Below are 18,379 nucleotides of genomic sequence, written 5' to 3' on the forward strand. Positions count from 1 at the left end.
AAGAATCTTTTGGGTGTCCTGATAATCCCGAAATGCATATTTTCCAACATCCAAAATCAAGGCTTAAGCAAATTGGATTACATATGAATATTTTTTCCTATAGGTAACATTTCTATTTTGGGGCTCATTGGATGTGATAATGTTTAATGAATTTCCATGTGCTGTGGCTATTATCTGGTATGTATTTAGAGGTATTTTTTTTTTCTTTACTTTTCTGTGAGTACTTATGTGGCAATACTTATAGGATCTACTCTTGCCAGTATGTTTTCCTTCTGAAGGGGAAGTACCACTTCCTTAATACATATGGACTGCTATAATATGCTGCAAATAATGGTAGGCGTACACTGTAGTATCATGCAGTTTATTACACCAGAAATAGGTTTTACAATGTTAGCAGAAATCAAGCTATCTCTTTTCCTTATTGATGGTATTTTCTTTATTATCCTCCATAATTCTGTGCTTACTTTTATATTACCAGTATTTTGTATGACATATAACCATTGCTCTGAACTTTTTCATCATTCCTCCAATTCTTCAATGAAATATACCTCTTAACACTGTCAATGTCCTATATTAACAGTGAGGAAAAGGCATAACACATTCCTTATCTATGGAGGAATATAAGATTCACGTAGAAGATTCCAATGTGCTAAGCAAACCTGATTCCCTTTGCTTTATATAATTTCCACATCAAAATTTTTCCAGTAAGAAGACCATCCTAGAAGGCCAAATTTGTATGAGGCACTGAAAGCATGTTAAGATTTTTAAACCAGCTCTCAATAATTTGAATGTCCAACATCAGAATTCTAGTGCTAGCCTAGGGATTCTAAGACATTTGAATGGGTTTGGCAGATAGATAGGTCAAAGGGTTGAAAAGGAACAGCTCTGTTAGCAGATAGGTAGAAGGTAGGATGTTGTAGGACATATCAAATGGCACTAGGTATCTATCGTGCTATTTTGGCAATCGAGTAAAGTCTGCAGTGCCTTACAGTACCATGACTGCTCCTGGACAACAGACTTCGTAAGGAAGGTTCAGCATGATTTGCTTTTATGAAAATGGGGGTCTTGAATCATTAAATCAGATATTTTTAATTTCCTCATTCACAGTCCCTTGCCATGTAAAAGCAGCTTCTTCCATGAAGAATGGGGGCAATAAGTACAGTGGAAGTGCTACTCTATTGTGTCCTGTTGCTATTCTTTTTCTTCAGGTCAGTAGCTTTGGCCTCAGTTTACTCCTTAAGTTAGTAGTTTAGTTGCTTTTAGTGCCTGTGTATGCTCCTTCCTGGCAACAAAGCAAATAGCTGTATCTTCTGCAGTAAAATGCATCATTTCACCTTCTTACTGCTACTGGTAATTTTTATGCTGCTCCACATGTGGGAGTAATTAACATTATTTCACTTTTAACTATTTTATTTTCTGCTGTTCTTGGTCATTTAAGATTTACTCTACTAAATCCTTACTCCTAATATGTCTTCTTCATGTACAAAGCATATTCTTTCTAGACAGGCCTAGCATTCATTGATTTCACTTGTACAAAAGACCCCAATCTTGTATTCTTTACTAAAGGAAAATTCTAATCTACAACAAATTCTTCATGTCTATATTAGCATTTTTTCTTCATTCTTGCACAACTAAGTTGATTTAGACATACTGTGACCTAGGGCCTGAAACTTTTGTATATTTTGGTCTGTAGGTTTGCTTTTTTGTTTTATTAACACCAGTGAAGTTCAAATCGCTCTGGCTCTGGATCTTAACTTAGTCTTGTTTTTAGTGGCTTTCTGTATTCCTGTCAGACTACAATATGTTTTGCTGGTCTTGTTTTCCAGAAACACTAAGCAAGTAAAATTAATTGAAGGCAAATGTTAACTTACAAGCATTGAAATTGCTTCTTTTTTTTGTTAGACCTATGGAAACTTATCTGAAAGAAGATACATTTTATACAAAGCACTTTACAAGCTTATGATCATGATGTTTCATATGGCACACAAATTTTGCCAATAAGGGTCAAAGAAAACAGTTTTGTTTGTCGCAATTTATGCTTTAAAGAACCAGAACTTGGAGATGGAGTGGTATATCTGTAGGGAACACGCCTTAGTTGATGCTGGAATTAGTGTTTGGCATTTTGTTCGAGCTTGGATGTTAGAAGTTCTGAAGCTAGCAACCCTAGACTAGCTAGAAACCCAAGAGAACCAACATTTAAGCAGTTCAAAAATATTATGGCATTATAAGCAAAGGAAAAGAAAGACTACTTATAGCTCTTGTGGTGCTGCTGACCAGAAAGATAAGCATTTAAAAAAGCTCACAGAAAATCTGTGCTTGAGCTAGGAACTGATTCAGATCAGTGCCTTTTTCTTTCTGAATCCTGTTATCACAGAAGATAATGAAATTCCTGAGTCTGACTAAAGGACATTTGGGAGTGAGCTTTTCATGTCCTCTAATTAGTCCCTTCACTGACACTTGTTTTTTTTCCAGATGCTCTGGCCTTGTGCAGTTTAAGTTACTGTCTTGCAAACTTCTTCAGTTGTCTCTAAATCTTGCTGTCTGACTTACTAACTTGGGTTTGATTAAAAGCTCACTAAAGTTAATGGAGAGTTCCATTGCATCCAGTGGTTTTTGGAACATGACTTCAGCTGGAAGCATATCCAGCTGTGGGCATTGCCTAACACGTTCCTAGCTAAAATGCATTCCCATTGTATAATTGCTGGCAGTGCTAAATGAATTAATTTATTCCCTTGGTTTTTGAGAGGGCTTTGTTTCCATTTCAGTTCTCCCAGTTCTTGGAGGTGCAATGACTTCTAACTGTGCTCTTGAACTCAGTGCCAAAGCCTCAGGGTTGTCCTATTCTTGTTTTTCCAAAACCTTGATTATAAAGCACTGAGCCTTTGATTCAGACTGTCAGCATCCACTTGATATAAATATAATTTTTTCTTTGCTTTGTTTTCTTTTGGGCTTCACAGATTCATCCCCAGGAACTTGTGATAAGAAAGAGCATGTGGGAGAAATACTAGCTTTGCCATAAAATGAAAAATCCTGTCTGACCCTCAGAAAGAGTTTGTGTGTGGTACAAAGTTTCCCTCTTGGCACCTTCTCGGTCTGCCAGCCTGAATAGAAATACAGGTCTTTAGCGTACTGCATCAGCTCTGGAAAGTTCTGGTGCTGATTTTTAACGAGGAGGGCAAGATAATATCCAGCTTTGGAAGGAGTGACAGGGGAGTCCCCAAATGAGTCATTCATTTGGTTGTTTCTACTTGGCACCTGGCTAAAAGATGCTTCCAGTCTAAAACTATAGAGTAAGACCAATAAATGAAGATATTGATGTATTTTCATATAAAACAATAGTAACAAAGTGAAAGATCACCTTCTCCTGGGCCAGGGACCAGTCTACATAAAGGAGAGGAAATACATGAGTGTTCCAGTACTGGTGACAGTAAGTTCAGCTGCTTGGGCAACACAGTTTCCTAAAAAGACGCATTGGGTTTCCCTCAACTCTTTTCCACATTCTGTGACCAGAAGTGCATCCACCGCATGAATAACATGGGGTTACTTGCATTATGTGATGGGGACAATTGTGTTTTGGTCGTATGTGGGGGGTCCAATAAGTATTCATTTCTCAAGATATGCTATGTCTCACAACCAAAACACAGGTAACATTAACATGTTAATGTTAGCATTAACTTGTTAACAATAATGTTAGTATAAGGAAGTGAGTATGGGGCACCTACAAAAGAAGGTGGCAAAAAATAGGTTTAACTGGTATAAAGCGCTGGGTGTAAGCCAAAGACTGTAGGACTGGCTCACAAAGCAGGGGCAAGAGCCACCTCTTCCAAATAAAGTTGGTATGTCACCTCAGTGGGTATAGAAAACATTGGTCTTAAACTTCAAAACTGATATTTTTGGCAGATCCCTTGTGTATTTAAACCTATGAAGGATTATTTCTAGAAAAAGCAAGTTTGTGTTGTTGCCCTAAAAGCCCTGTATGTAGTTTATTGTAGTTTATTTTTCAAATGGTAGGAGAGAATTCATAGTTGAAGTACTAAAATGTCATACATTGTGTCACTTTCATTACAGATTTATATATATTATTCAATTTTTGAAATTTTTGGTCCTTTTTAAATGACTGTAAGCTGTTATATATTTAGGTCAGGTTTCAGATTATTTGGTGGCATACATGTACCCTTTATTAATAAAATGCCCACAATGAATGCTTGTTTTCTTTGACTTTACTGCAGAGAATAGACTGCAAAGTAGTTGTAACTCCATCTACAGACATTCTAAACTATTTGGAAAGACACCTATTATTGTGAACTTGTAAAAGTTTTATTTTAGAATTTAAAATATGATCTTTCAACCAGTACCCTCTAACCTGCATATATGTACCTCAATCTAATCCAATTGGATAGTCTTTAGCTTTCTAAATAAAAGAAAAAAATAATAAACTATTTCCACTGAATGTTCATGAAGAAATTTACTAAGGCACATAGCAAAGAGCTTTCCCTTTTTGCACCTGGATCCATTTTCTTTGACATCCTACTTCCGTCAGGCCTTTAACGCTAGAATCCTCCAACGTTTTCATGAATGTTATATACTGTACCAGAGAGTCTGCTTCATGTCAAATCAAATGTTTTTCTCAGCTTGTTCTTGGTATGTGACATTATTATTTACTGAATCATTTTTATTTATTTTCCAATTTTAAATATGTGGTCAGAATTATATTGATCAAAGAGAAGCCATGATGGGAAATCCTGGAATCACTGAAGTTAGCTACAATCAATTTCAGGGCTAAAATTCAGGCCAGTATTTTAGAGTGTTTCCTTCTGAGATACTGAACACGCCAACTTCTTTCTGTTTGTTTGTTTGTTCTAAAGGCATAGTGAGAGGGTAAAGAGGTAGGAAGCTGCTTTGATAGATCCCTTGACTGTCTCAGTATCACTTGCATTTCATGAATTGCTGGATTGTGGACCCTCGTTCACCCTAAGACCTTGGGAAAAGGAGTGCATCATATGAACCTCGCTGGGACTAGGGAACAAAGGCTGGAGAACAGAAAAACAAATGTCTCAGAGAGAAGGAGAAAGGAAGGAAATCATGTGTCTGCAGAAGGGATTAGCATTTCCATTTTGCTCATCAAAGTTAAACAAAGTACAAAAGAAGGATTTAGAGTGCTCCAACTGTTCCATCCCTTGTGCAAATCACCATAAACAGGAGGAAAAAGAGAGTGAAACAGAAAATGCGAGATAGCTACAATGGTTTTTACTAGTAAAGTCTTGTTTACGTTTAATTATTTCTGTGTAAACAGTGAATGCAAGGAGGAAAAAAAGCTTTTTAATGAGTCACAGAAGTAACTAAAAAACCATTACATATGGATCAACTCAAGGGCCTTATTTCTTGCCTGTTTTTTTGTTCTTGATGGCGAATTCCCTTTCAATTCACATACCCTTAGATACTATTATTCTTTTCCTTTAAAGTTACTTTTATTGTCACCTCTTACTTCCATGGTTGATGTAAACTGTCAGACCTTGTAGTGTAAGACTTTTTTCCTGTCATTCAAATACAAATTTTTGCTTTTTTGTACTGCCAGTCCAGCTGCCTTTTTTTTTTTTTTTTTAATCTTCAAGAAAAAAAAATAACATGCCTATTTAAAATTTGTCAGATGTATGCTGGATCTAGTTAATATTGATTACTAACAGTGTAATCTCAGAATATTTTAGTGCAGTCTGGTCTACCAAACAACGATGCTTTTCTAAATGAGCACCCAGAGTATTGTTTTCTTGCATATATAAAGCCCATATCTATTTAGACTCTGATTCATCATTGCATTCAGTACACCTGGAATTTCTTAGTTGTTATAAATAAAGCATTAACTTTAACAAGGACCATGCATATTTACAGTAAAATCAAGCAACAAATCCATATTTACAACAGCAGGAATGGATGGTTCCCACTTTTCTTTTGGAAAGGATGATTTAGAACCTGTAGTATCTGCTTCTGAAATCATTAAACTTTGTTTCAAACTATGAGCATGATCCAAAAACTATTACTTTTAATCATCTTTAGCCAGGCTTGCTGGCATGACTGTCCTGTAAAATTCAAAGATTCTCCTTAAATACATTTCCAATTTTACCTCTCTAACATTTGTTTGTATAATCAGCCCATAAGTTAAATCCATCACAGCATGCTGTTCACTCTTTCTGTATGTTATAAATTTTCAAGCAGATGAAAAGCTTGTCAGATTATTACTTTATATTATATACAAATAAACTATATCGTTAGCTTAGAAAAGCACTTGGAAAATCAGAGAACTCTAATTATTCAAACTCTGCTAAAACAGGTCTGAAATAGCTTTATAATAAATGATATTCCTTGCACCACTTCTTTTTATTTGATTCAAAAGTCTCAAGAGAATGTATTTTTCTCAGGATATTTAGTAATTTTGGTTTGGACACAACTGGCAGGTAATACTGAATTATAATCTGAATTGAGGTTGGTGCTTAAGGTAACATTTTTCCTTATTCCATGTAAACATGCATAGGAGACATGGAGAGATGTATTTTGTGAAGATTTTGCTGAAGAAATCATAACGGGTCAGGTTTTTTCTGCCTTGTTACTAATGCTTTCAAACTTCTGAAATTAATTGGGTGACAACAAATGTGTATTTTGTGCTTCACCGGTCTATCAGCTATGTGCACGCAGACAGATATATGCAGGTTATACTGTAGCTCGTTAATGAAGGCAGTCTCAGGAATTCCCACTGAGGCCGAAAACAGGAGTCAGAGCTTCAGACTCACATACTTGGGTTATATTCCACTCACATTAGACAGACTGCCATTCTTCTAAAACCAAATTTACAGTTTGGTGTTTAAGAGGTATAATTTGCATCAGTTTTGAGAAGGAGTTGGGAAAGAAATCTCTGTTCTTTCTTTAATCATAGTTGAACATAAGATAGCACTGCTGAGTATGCAAGCATGTGGTGTCACAGAATGGTTTTTATTAACATCCAGAGCTATTGTCTGCTGTTCCAGCCCAGCCTGTGGACTGGTGGTGTTAGACCCTTTCAGGAAAAAGCAGTTCCTGGCCCCAGAGATGGAAAACTTCAGAGGGTTTTTGCTTAGCTAAACAAGTACAGTTCAGAGCTGGGTTATCATATTTATCACTAAAAGATCTATGATGTTTTGCTTGGGATGGAAAAATAAACCAGAAACAAGGTCCAATAAGACAAGGATTTGGAATTCACTAGAGCACAGGCTTTGTATCATATATTGTATGTTGACATACCCATTTATTCAAAAGAAATAGTGAAGACTGTTACTCTATATTTATTTCACGGATAGAGACTGTAAAAGATTATATGTGGCATAATGAGGGCCATAATGTCCTGAACATCCTGAGTAAATTTGAAATTGAGGTCATGAATTAAAGTTGGTTTTCTCATTGGCATAAATTTTACCCAGTTTCCTATGATGTTTGAATATGAAATTGTATGTGTGTTCTTAGGTGTACATTTTGTACTGCATATATTACAGTGTTTTATGCCCTCTGAATGTTCTTCTAAAATGTTCAAAAAATGCTTATAAAGAAGATAGCATGATTGTTTGCATTTGAATGCCTTCATTTAATCCTACAGTTGTAACATAAAAACGACCCATTTTTCTTGAATTTGTTTCAAAATGCATGAATATTAATTACTTGTAGTATCTTAAATTTTACAATGTCAGTACAACTCACTAGAAAATAACTCTCACCTACAGTGATCCAAAGAAGTTATAATTATTCCAACCTGCAGAACATAATCTGGGAATTATTAGTGCAGTGTATAAACCAGTCACTATCATACTTTGCTTAGGCACCAGTGTGTCAGACATGCAGTTGGCATTCATGTTCTCTGGCAAGGGCCATCTTTCAGTGGCATTTATGCATTGTCTCCTTTTGATTGTTTCTTCTAGCAAGTTAGTGACTCTGAGGGCATTGATCTCAAGAGAAGATCTCCTGTCATTAACCTACGTTGCTCTGGTCTGTTGTTTGGGAAATATATTCATTCCCTTAATCTCTTATGGAATCAAGGATTGAATGTGACTGTCTTCCCCTGAAAGAAAAAAAACTAGAAAAATGTTCTTTATAAAGCTGGGATATGAACGGTAAAATAGTTCCCTTTTTTTCCCCAACTATTTTTACAGGTGTTTTGAAACAAAAAAATTGGGTTTAATCTTAAAAGTTATTTTAATATTTTTTTTAAAAGTATCGTTATCTCATTGCAAAAAACAGAAATAAAATGTATATAGTATTGGAATATATTTCATAGGATTTTATAAAATATAAAACTTGTAACCTTACATTTAGGATTTTCAAAATATGCAGGTCTGCAAAGCAGATTCTTTTTCTAATTAATTTAATTAAATACATACACTGTAAAATAGAGCTGCAGGTGATAGCTGAAAGTGATTGTAGCAAAATAGATGTGTTTCTATATCCAGAGCTGAGCTGAACTTCAGCCTGATTGCTATTGCCAGTCCTACTGACTGTCTACATTTTGTTTTCTTGCCATTACTCTAATAACATGGAAATAATTTTTTTAAATTACATATGTTTTCATAGAGTCAGTTGTTGGAGGATTTTTAACAAAAGTCTTTTTTTTTTCCCCCCGTAACACTCTCCACTCTATGGAAGTTTTCTTTTCTGTTAACTAGGAGTTTCTTTGAAGTATTTGATATAAAAAGAAAAAAAAAAGGCCATGGTCCATACTTGCTTTGCAGTGGCAGGAACAGCACCAAGAGTTTTAGATAAGCTGTAGAGGAGGAGAGCAGCTTCACCACGGTGGCCCACCGGATGACTCATGGTAGCAGGGAGCGGGAAGAGGGGGAAGGGAGAAGGTACACCAACTTTACTAGCCCTCCTTACTACTCCTCCTAGCAAAAGACAGCATTCACAGCTTAGTTCATGTGCCAGAGGAAAGACCATCCTGCTTCACAGATGCATGCAGGTAGCTTGAGTGATACAATGGCTATATCCACACCAGCACTAGGTCATCTGATGGGGGGTGACAAGGCTAAAACCGGGCTAAAAAGATATATTTCCCAGTAGAGCTTCTGAGAGCATATAGGTCCCGTTAGATGATCCAACCCCGACTACAACAGAGCTTTTCAGGCTTTCTCCTGCCTTTGGGTGCCTGGTTCCAGTTGACAACAGCCAGTCAGCTCCGACTGGCCCAGCTGAGAGGTACAGGGGGAACCGTGGCACTCGGCAGGGAGGGTGGGAGGTGGATGCTGCACTTGGGGAACGCGGGGCAGAAGTGACGGAACTGGTCGCATGGAGCAAGACGGACGGAGCTGGTCTGTGCCATGGCTAACCACAGCCTGACTCCAGGACCTCTGACACTGTAAATAAGAGACACACCACCCTTCAGCCAATATTTCTGTTTATTTGTTTTGAATTTCTGCTTTAAACTGTTTCTTTTGTGAGTAGACTTAGGAACATGTCCTTTGAGACACTAATGCACAAAGAATGTGAGAATCTAGATTTTTCTCACAGGCTTTAAGGAAAAATACTAATTTTCTTTAGCTGTTAGAATTACTATGTTGTTTTATCTGTTATCTATAAAATAATGTGACTGTAAACAGGAGTGAAATACAATGTTAGCCAGATCTCCATTTCTATCAGTTAAATATTTGGAAACATCTTTAAAAAAATATTAGCTTGTAGAAAATGTCAATCCAGATAGCAGTTCAGCAAAAGTGCAGCATGACAATAAAGGAAACTATTACTGGTTGAAGAGCAATATGTGAATTTCTCTACCATTTTACAGGTCAGACATTAGCCATATTTTTAAAGGCAAGTATCCAAGAAAAATACCTAAATTAATACTTTGTGATTATTTTTGGTTGAACTGAAGTATTAAAATGTTGCTTTTCAGTTTCTATTTGAAATGTATGTGGTGTTTTCCAATAGTGTTTTTCTAATTTGTGCACACACACATACACACACAGAGACACAGACAGATCCTGGTAGCTTCACAGAACTTCAAGGTAGTGTAAGCAAATGGCCTTTAAAACATCCAATTTGCAGGACAGTCTTTTAGGGGGGTTGGTTTGTTTTGCTTCCTTGCCTGCACAACCTGTCACTCTTGCTGCTTAAAATTAAACTGCAATCAGCATTTGCTCATGTCATCTCTGTGTTGCCATTAACAGAAATAGGTTCAGAGTTAGCTGATGAAAGACCTTTTATCTAGCACAGCCTATATAGCAAAAATACAGGTAAAATTCTTTGTTGAGTGAAAATTCACTACTGTATGTCATCCAGAAGAGATAAACTAAAACTTAAGCACCAGATCTAAGCAAGTGTTGGGAAAATACACAAGGACTGGATGAGACATGGAAAGGAAAAGTAAAGTTGTAGGATTCAAAGTAGCTGCAGTTGTAATGTGTCTCAGTGCTACTTCAAGTTTGCTAATGTCCCATTTTCACACAAAGCTGTGCCGGTGAATGTGTGAGGGAATCATTCAAGGGGAAGTTTCAGCTTGTGCAAGTTTCATGAAGTCAGGAAACCCAAATTAATCCAGATTCATCCAGTTTTATACTGAGGGAATTACTCCAGCTCTGGTGCAGAGGAAAATTCTCCATCCAAGCACAAGAGCAACAGTGTTAAATTTCATTGTATAAATGGTGCTTTTTTCTGTTTCTGTCCTTTGATGAGCAATGTGGTGATTATAGTGCTGTTTGCCCAGATGCCCACAGTTATTTTGCTGATTCCTTTTGGTAGTCAGTTGGTCCACTGTAAGAAACCAGAAAAAAAAATATCTGCTGGCACCACGGCAAAAGGGCCTACATCAGCCACATATAGATTTGGGTGGGAACTTGAAAGTTTTCTAACTGTAAGAGCAATAGATTCTGGAGCAATGATGGTGAAAATCCTTTGGTAGTTTTGGTGTGAAATCACAGAAATGTATGAACTGGATTGTGTGATAACAAGCAACTGAGATTTTTGCTCCAAATGAACAAGTCCTACATGAAGATCACAAGCTTGATTTTCATCAGCTGGGGAAAGGGAGTAAGTGGAAATGTTCAGCTATAGCCTGATGTGGTCAAAATGATAGGCATGGAAGACGATTTGAAACTGTACATTTTTAATGTATGAAGTGTGTCTGAATGATCACATGTGAGGAGAAAAAAGGAAAAAAATAGGAATTGCTGAACTGGAGACCAGAAGTAAGAGATTCTAATAACTGAGCTTTATAAAAATACTGACAAAAGCCATGCATAGGAATAATAGTTCAGGCATAGGAAACAGTATAGCATGTAGTGACAAAATTCAGACCACAGCAGGAAGAAGGAGGGGTCCAAAAGAAGAGTGGGGGAGAAATTAATAGCAGCAAGGAAGACACATAGATAGAATAGTGGAGAATTACAGAAGAAAAAGAGTAAGCTCCGTGTTTTCCCATTCCAAATTCTAGTTTCTTTAACATAGCCTGCAGCACAAGATTGGGGAGTGCTCACCACAGATGTTAAAGATCAAGTAGTGTGAATAAATCAACTTGTCTAAGGAAAATGAGCAGTGGGAGATCAGCAGGGCATGGAATAGAGTGAGGGAAGGACTAAGACCTACTGACGAATGACCTGAGCTGTAAGAGGGACACCCAGGAATGGATGTTGCTGCTAAATCCATAAATAAGATGCTGAGCCACCAGTTGCTCACATGATCGTTTTTTGGAAGGAAAATAGAAATATCAGTGTATCTCTGTTATGCAGACATGTAAGTGTGCATCTCATTTGTAATCTCTAGTATTCACAGATTATGTCTTCTCCTTAATGAGGTCTGAGGGATGCAGCCTCATCTGGTGAAAATCATCAGATTTTCACATCAGAGTGCAGATTAAATGAAAGTTGAGCCCTGAAAATTTTATGGTAGTTTAATGATAGCTAATACACAAGCACGATACGCCAAAACTAAATATAAATTAAAGAACAGTGCACAGTGACTTGTAAAACTTCATTACTGAACTAAAGCCATCTCTGAGGTAAATCATTTGGTGGTGAGCTTGGTCTGCTGGAGAAAGTCCTAGCTTTCATTTACACCTCTGAAACACCATTAACAAAGGCAGATTTTGGCCCATATGCTACTTTAAACAGAACTCGAGGGCAGTAAAAAAGCCAGACAGTTCTATCATTAAAAAGAATCCTGCTGAGGGGACTGGTCTGTTTTGGTTGCTACTGTATAGTGCCAATGACTGTCACTGTATCAGCTGCTAGAAAGAAAAGTTTGTTCCTGTAGGACTTTCTGCGATAGAGTTTGAAATGGTTTCATTTAAATAACTCTGGGTACTGTGTCTGCAACATTAGATCATTGAATAAAGATAATAAAAGGGAGCAGAGGAAAACTCCATAATATATTGTCTAGAAGAAGAATAACCAAAGGCAACAAAAACTTTCCCTTTGGCAGTTATTTTTTTCCTTTTACTCCATGAAACATGAGAACTTTTATTATATAAAACTGTGCTTTCTTGTGAATTTTTCCTTTAGGCTTGCCAATGAGAGATGATGATTTAATTCTTTCCAGATATTCAGTTGATTTAATATAATTTCTTTCATGTGGAACAGAATGGGATAAATGGGCACAGGTCCTAGAATATCTATTCTTTTTCACAAATCCTTAAGGGTACATTTCATGGAATCACAACATATTTTTTGGCATTCAATTCTTGCACTAATTACATGGTGTTTGATTATAAGGCTGTTTATTGAAGATCATATGGCGTTTGTCCTGTGTGCTCTGCCCTGGATTTTTTCTTTGTTTTAATGGACAGAGATGTATACATAAATTGAAAATACCTTATAAACCAGACATATTTGAATAACAAACCCCCTTGCCCAGGTTCTCTAGACACAGCTGTTACTATTGCAAACCCAGAAGCATTCATGTACCTTATTCTCATTTCATTTCTCTTGGATTATTTCCGGAATAGCTTGAAGCATTGATTATGGTTAAAAGCTTCATTTTTGTCTAACTAAAACCAGTTTCATGAAAGTCTTCATTTCATAATATATTTTATTCACTCTTGTGCTTCTTCCTCTACCCTATGTGTCTTATGTGTATGCAGTATGTTTCTTTTGTGTGCTACACATATATTTAATTGGAAAACAACATACTGAAACGAGCAGACGTATCACTCAATCATGTGCTATTGACACAAAGAACAACCCTACCACTGTGGGATTCTGGCAAGAAGATGTGTAGATGTGGAGAGGGAATGCATGATCCAGAACAACATTTTTTTTCCTTAACTAGATTATGTTTTGAAATAAATATGCCGTTGTGTTAAGGTTGAGCCAAAAAACAATACTGTGGGTAGAGGGGTTTGATACAAGAGCTACTGAGTCCTTTCTTCTCAGCTTTCCCCCCTGTTTGTCACTGAAATTCAGCCCTCAAAATTAGTCTCTTTTAGCAGTGTTCTAGATATTGTTAAAGCAGAAAAGGACTTAGTGAAATTCATGCAATTTTCCTTTCACCCCTTTCTTTTCTCTTCATTTTTTAATAGGAGCCCATAAGGTCACCCTCACTGTCTGGGAATGACTCTTGCACTGACTTCATAGTCCAGGGTGAGGGAACAGCTGAATTTTGTTGCTATTGCTGTCATGGCCATTTCAAAACAGTGCTGCTGTTTTCACTGTCAATTTGTTGGCCAGAATGCATTTGGGACCAAAGTAACCCAGTCTATCCATGTAATAAACAATTCACTCTTAGATTCCTGGAACCCCAAAGGATGTAAGATCAGATGTTTATTTGCCATTAAAAAAAAAAAAAAAGCCTGAAAAAAAGGTAACCTGTTCTCCAGTGAAAAAATTCCTGCGAGTTATTTCTGATATTCTGCAATCTGAATTTAAATTTGAATTTGGTCCATATTAACCAAGATTAAGTATCCAGTTGTCTACTTGTCATGAATAAGATGAATTTACAAAGCCATCCAATTTACAAGAGTTGAGATGTCAAAGATTTTATGGTTAACCAGTGTTGGGACTGTACTTAGAACTTCTTTAAACATTCTTTCTATAACCATCCAATGTTGACTTTTATCCTTCAGCATGGACACTCTTTTTTTCTGGTATTCCTAGAAAAAAATGAGGACTTTTTCATTGCATGGTGTTAAGTGGAAGCTAATAAGAAGCAAAACTTTGCTTTTGGAGCTTGTAGTACATCTAAGCCATGATTCAGCCCCTGAAAGTATTTAAGGGGCCATAGCAGTTCTGAAAAAAACAACAACTTAGCGTGCCACTGAAAATTAGTAGACCATGGATCTTATATCAGGCAGTGTCTGAAACATTAGCTGATAAAACTAAGCACATGGAGAAGCATATGGTTTACAGGATAAAGGTTAAGCCTGAGAACACTGCAGAGTTGATTTGCCAGCTGACATTGCCTCTTCATGTGGTTTCCAACAAATCTTTAACGAAATTCATGGCTGTGGTGTATTACCATATTCCTTCTGGAATTCATTCTAAAAGGCAGCTCCACATCAGCATGAAACAGTGCACAGAATACAGTAATGCATGATCTGAAGAAAGCTCATGGGTGTTATTTTCACATCGGCACAGTTTCTTTGTGTTTGGACAGGGCTCAAATATTGGATTACGTATTAATCACAGTGCTTTAGACAGCATTACAAATATTAAACACTTACTATTAGCTGTTGCTGTCCTGCCAGTTCCCAAAAGAAGTAACGCTAGACTAGGCTGAGATGTTATAAGTCTCAGGTTTTAGGAAAGACCACAGCACTGCTACAAGAGGGCATTGTGGACCAGTAGTTTCCAAGCTTCCAGGCTTTCTGTTTTTCTCCCAAAAAGCATCTGAGCTCTTTATGTCTCCTTTCCCCTCCTTTTACTCTCAAGCTTCCTTCTTCTCTAAATTAGTCTTATTTTCCTTCTTCCTCTTTTGTCCCCCCTTCTCAAATTCCTTCTCTTCTTTTCCCTCCCTAGTCTTCTTTTTCACATCTCTCATCCTCTCTCTTCTAGTATTTGACTGCCTTTGTCTCCTTCCTTATCAAGTTGTGCTTATCTTGGTGACATGACAAATGACAAATACACTTGTTTTGTTACTTGGCCAGATACTGGCTGCAACAAAAGCCTTTTCATATATCTGGGAGTACTGCGTAAAATTGATACCAACTACAGCTGAAGCTCCTGCACAGATTTTTGAGATCTCTACGGATTCTCCCTGAATAGGCGGTTTTTCCACAATTACAATACTGTAGAAGGGCATTTTTCTCAAGTGAAAAAGACCCTTATTGTGGCAAGAGCTAATATACCTTTCTAAGTAAAGAATACCATCCACAGCCACTTCGGCTGTAATCTGTTAACTGATTTTGTTCATACGACTGGGCTTTATCCCATCACTTCCCTTTCCACACTGTATCTGCTCACAGTTCAGGAACAACTGACAACATAACTCCATGATCTTGTGATGCGGAGGGGGAAGCACCACCAAATCCTGGTCAAGGGCTGAATGAGCTAACTAATTTGCAGTGCTTTCAGGGCTTTTTTAGCTGTAGGAAGCACAGGGCTTCAGCATGTCCCACTCACCTTTAGGCAAGCTGGAAGGCTTTGGTCTGAGGGCTTACTCCATTCCTAGCAAGCAAGTAGCCTGCAGTCACCAGCTTAGGAGATACCTGGTTCTTCAGGCATTTTGTTGAATTTGAAAATAGTCTTAAAATATGTGTCTCTACACACACAGAGCAGGGACAATTTAGAAATTTTAAGTGTTTTCACTTCAATGGGATGCAAATATTCAGGACAAAATGTGTCTTCTAGCAGATCAATATGAAAAGATTTATCTAAAACATTTCAAATTGTCTGCTAATGATAAGATATGCTTGTTGAAAGTTTATTATCTTTTAAATAAGGCGCATGAATTCTTCAGAACTGTTATGGAAATGGTTTCTGAAATGATGAAAAAGTTAATGAAAACTGTGGGAGTATTTGACATACTATCCCTGAAAACAGTATCAGCTTTCAAAAGAGAGATGCTTTTTTTTTTTAAACAAAGGATATGTTTACATGAGCCTTCAGCAGCACTTATAACTGCTGGGTTGTGCCTGAACTGTTATGTTTAAAGAGTTTCTGGAGACTTGGAAGAACTGACCAATGACTGCTTAGAACTGATCACAATGGTCAGTATGGAAAAAAAATGTCACAAACCCATCCACATCACCAAACTACTGTTTACCTCTGTGAAGGTAAACAAGAAGGGACAAATCATTACCCATTATCAGAAAACTCTGCAAATGTTAAGTCAGTCAGTGCAATCAAAAAAGCCAGTTTTGGGGGACAGAAAGATTTCCATTTCTGCATTCACAGCTTTCCACTGTTTCTTCTCTCTGAAGTCCCTCTGGTTTTATGCCTTAACAGCAAACTGCCCAAGCTTCATGCATAGGTTTCCAAAGACGTCTCCCATCTGCACTGGTAAGTTGAGCTGGCATGACTCGAGAGGCAGGTGCAGCAGATCATCACATGGACTCAGTGACAAATGGCACTGAACCAGGTGAGGCTGAGGTAGTGATTATGTTAAAATCCTGTTCCTGAAGTCACTGATTATAGAGAATTTCAGCTTTGGTTAAAAAACAGTGACATTTTTAGTCCAGTTGCACACGGATAAAGTACAATTTTATAAACCCTATGAGTGCTTAAAATCCAGAAGTTCATTAAGAAGAATCCCCTATTTTTAGATTGCCTTTTTTCCCCCACCTTTTGTTTAGACATCCCAATCCAGGAAGCCTGGCTCATGTCTCCAGTCACCAGGGGCTGACATGAAAATTTCCCCAGCCAAACCAGGATCCTTCCTTCCCTTGGCCCTCATTCAGCCTCCAGACTCCCTTGTGGGAAAGGAAGTGCAAGAACTGGGCTGTCTTTTCTCCAGGTAGTTTATGGACATTAAGATACTTCAATCTATGTGGATGGCTGCTTGAAGGAAACATGACAAGGAGTAAGGCAATTACTTTAGAAGTATATTTGTCCTCCAGAGGACATGCAGCTCCCACCTAAAGGGGACTGTTTGCTGACATTTATATAGATGAGGCTGTGGACTTGTCTCCTGATTTCTTCTTGACACATTTGAGGTTAAGGTCTGCTGTAAAATAAAATGTGTTTCAGGGAACAGTCCTGTATGACTGCTGACAGAAAGCATGGCTGATATACCAAGATTTTAGGGGTTTTTTTCTAAATTTGATAGAATTTTTATAGGGGTCTAATGTGCCAAGCAGAATGCATCAGGTGGGCTTTTGGGCTTCAGTCAGTATTAGGATCCTCCAAGCCTGAAACAAATTTTTCATCCTTGTTGATCCTTGGCCAGAGCTAATTGTTACTTCTCTCTCTGTTTCCCACCTATACAAGTATTAGCACATACTTGTTATTCTGACAGTTTGCCCTAATTACATCTTCATCTCTGTCTGTCGTGTGCTGATTTTCCGTTCTGCATGTTTGTGATAAAACAGACTTCACTGAGTTGTTGAAACCCTTTCTTGCCTTGATTCCTACCACTCGATTCAACCTCTTCATAAGCCTGAGCTGCTGGGCACCTACTTCAGCTCCTCAGACACAAGGCCCACAGTTTGCCATTCCTCCATCAGCCCAGCAGCAACAGGACTTACCCTGCTCCGTCCTTCATAGTACCAACATTGGGAAAAATCCCAGTATTGTGGTAGTATTAAACCACCAGGAATAAGCCCCATGAGAACTTCAGGAGGTAGGCAGTGGATGTCTACATATGAGGAAAGCAGGCACCACAGAAAGCCTTGAATCCCTGGGAGTGATGTGTTTCCCGCACAGGCACAAACTCTGACGACAACTGCAGTTGAAACAGCAGGAAAAAGGGGGCCTGTACACAGACCTCGCAAAAGGAAGAAAATACAGGCACAAGTTTTCTTAATGCTTTGAGGAGAATAAGAAGCATGCATAATATTGCAGCTGAAATCATTCTCAATGTTCTTCCATACCTGATAAGTCTGTTACATGATACCAGATAGAATGCAAATGTAAAAAAAGAACAACGGAGGAAAAAAAGGAAAGCATGGAAATCTTGGCTCAAAAACAGAAAATTGGCTTTTCTGTTTGTTTGTTTGATGGTCAGATGAATATAAAAATATTTATGTTTATTTGACTAAGAATTAAATATTTTCATCTTCTTATTGAAATGGAAAATAAACTTCACACCATGTTTATATGTTGTATTTTAAATTGAATTATAAAGAACTTGCATCAAACCAAAACAAACACATAAATGACTAGCTTTTTAAAAGATCCAAACCACAATGACCTTCAGAGAAAATCTTCACCAACACCTTTAACTTCCTCATTTGGCCAGTAATTAAGAGGCAGGGAATTTGGGGGGCCTGTGCCTGGCACCTTTT

This window comes from Haliaeetus leucocephalus, unplaced genomic scaffold (genome assembly GCF_000737465.1).
Source record: "Haliaeetus leucocephalus isolate CR32 unplaced genomic scaffold, Haliaeetus_leucocephalus-4.0 Scaffold151, whole genome shotgun sequence".
Taxonomy (NCBI): Eukaryota; Metazoa; Chordata; class Aves; order Accipitriformes; family Accipitridae; genus Haliaeetus; species Haliaeetus leucocephalus.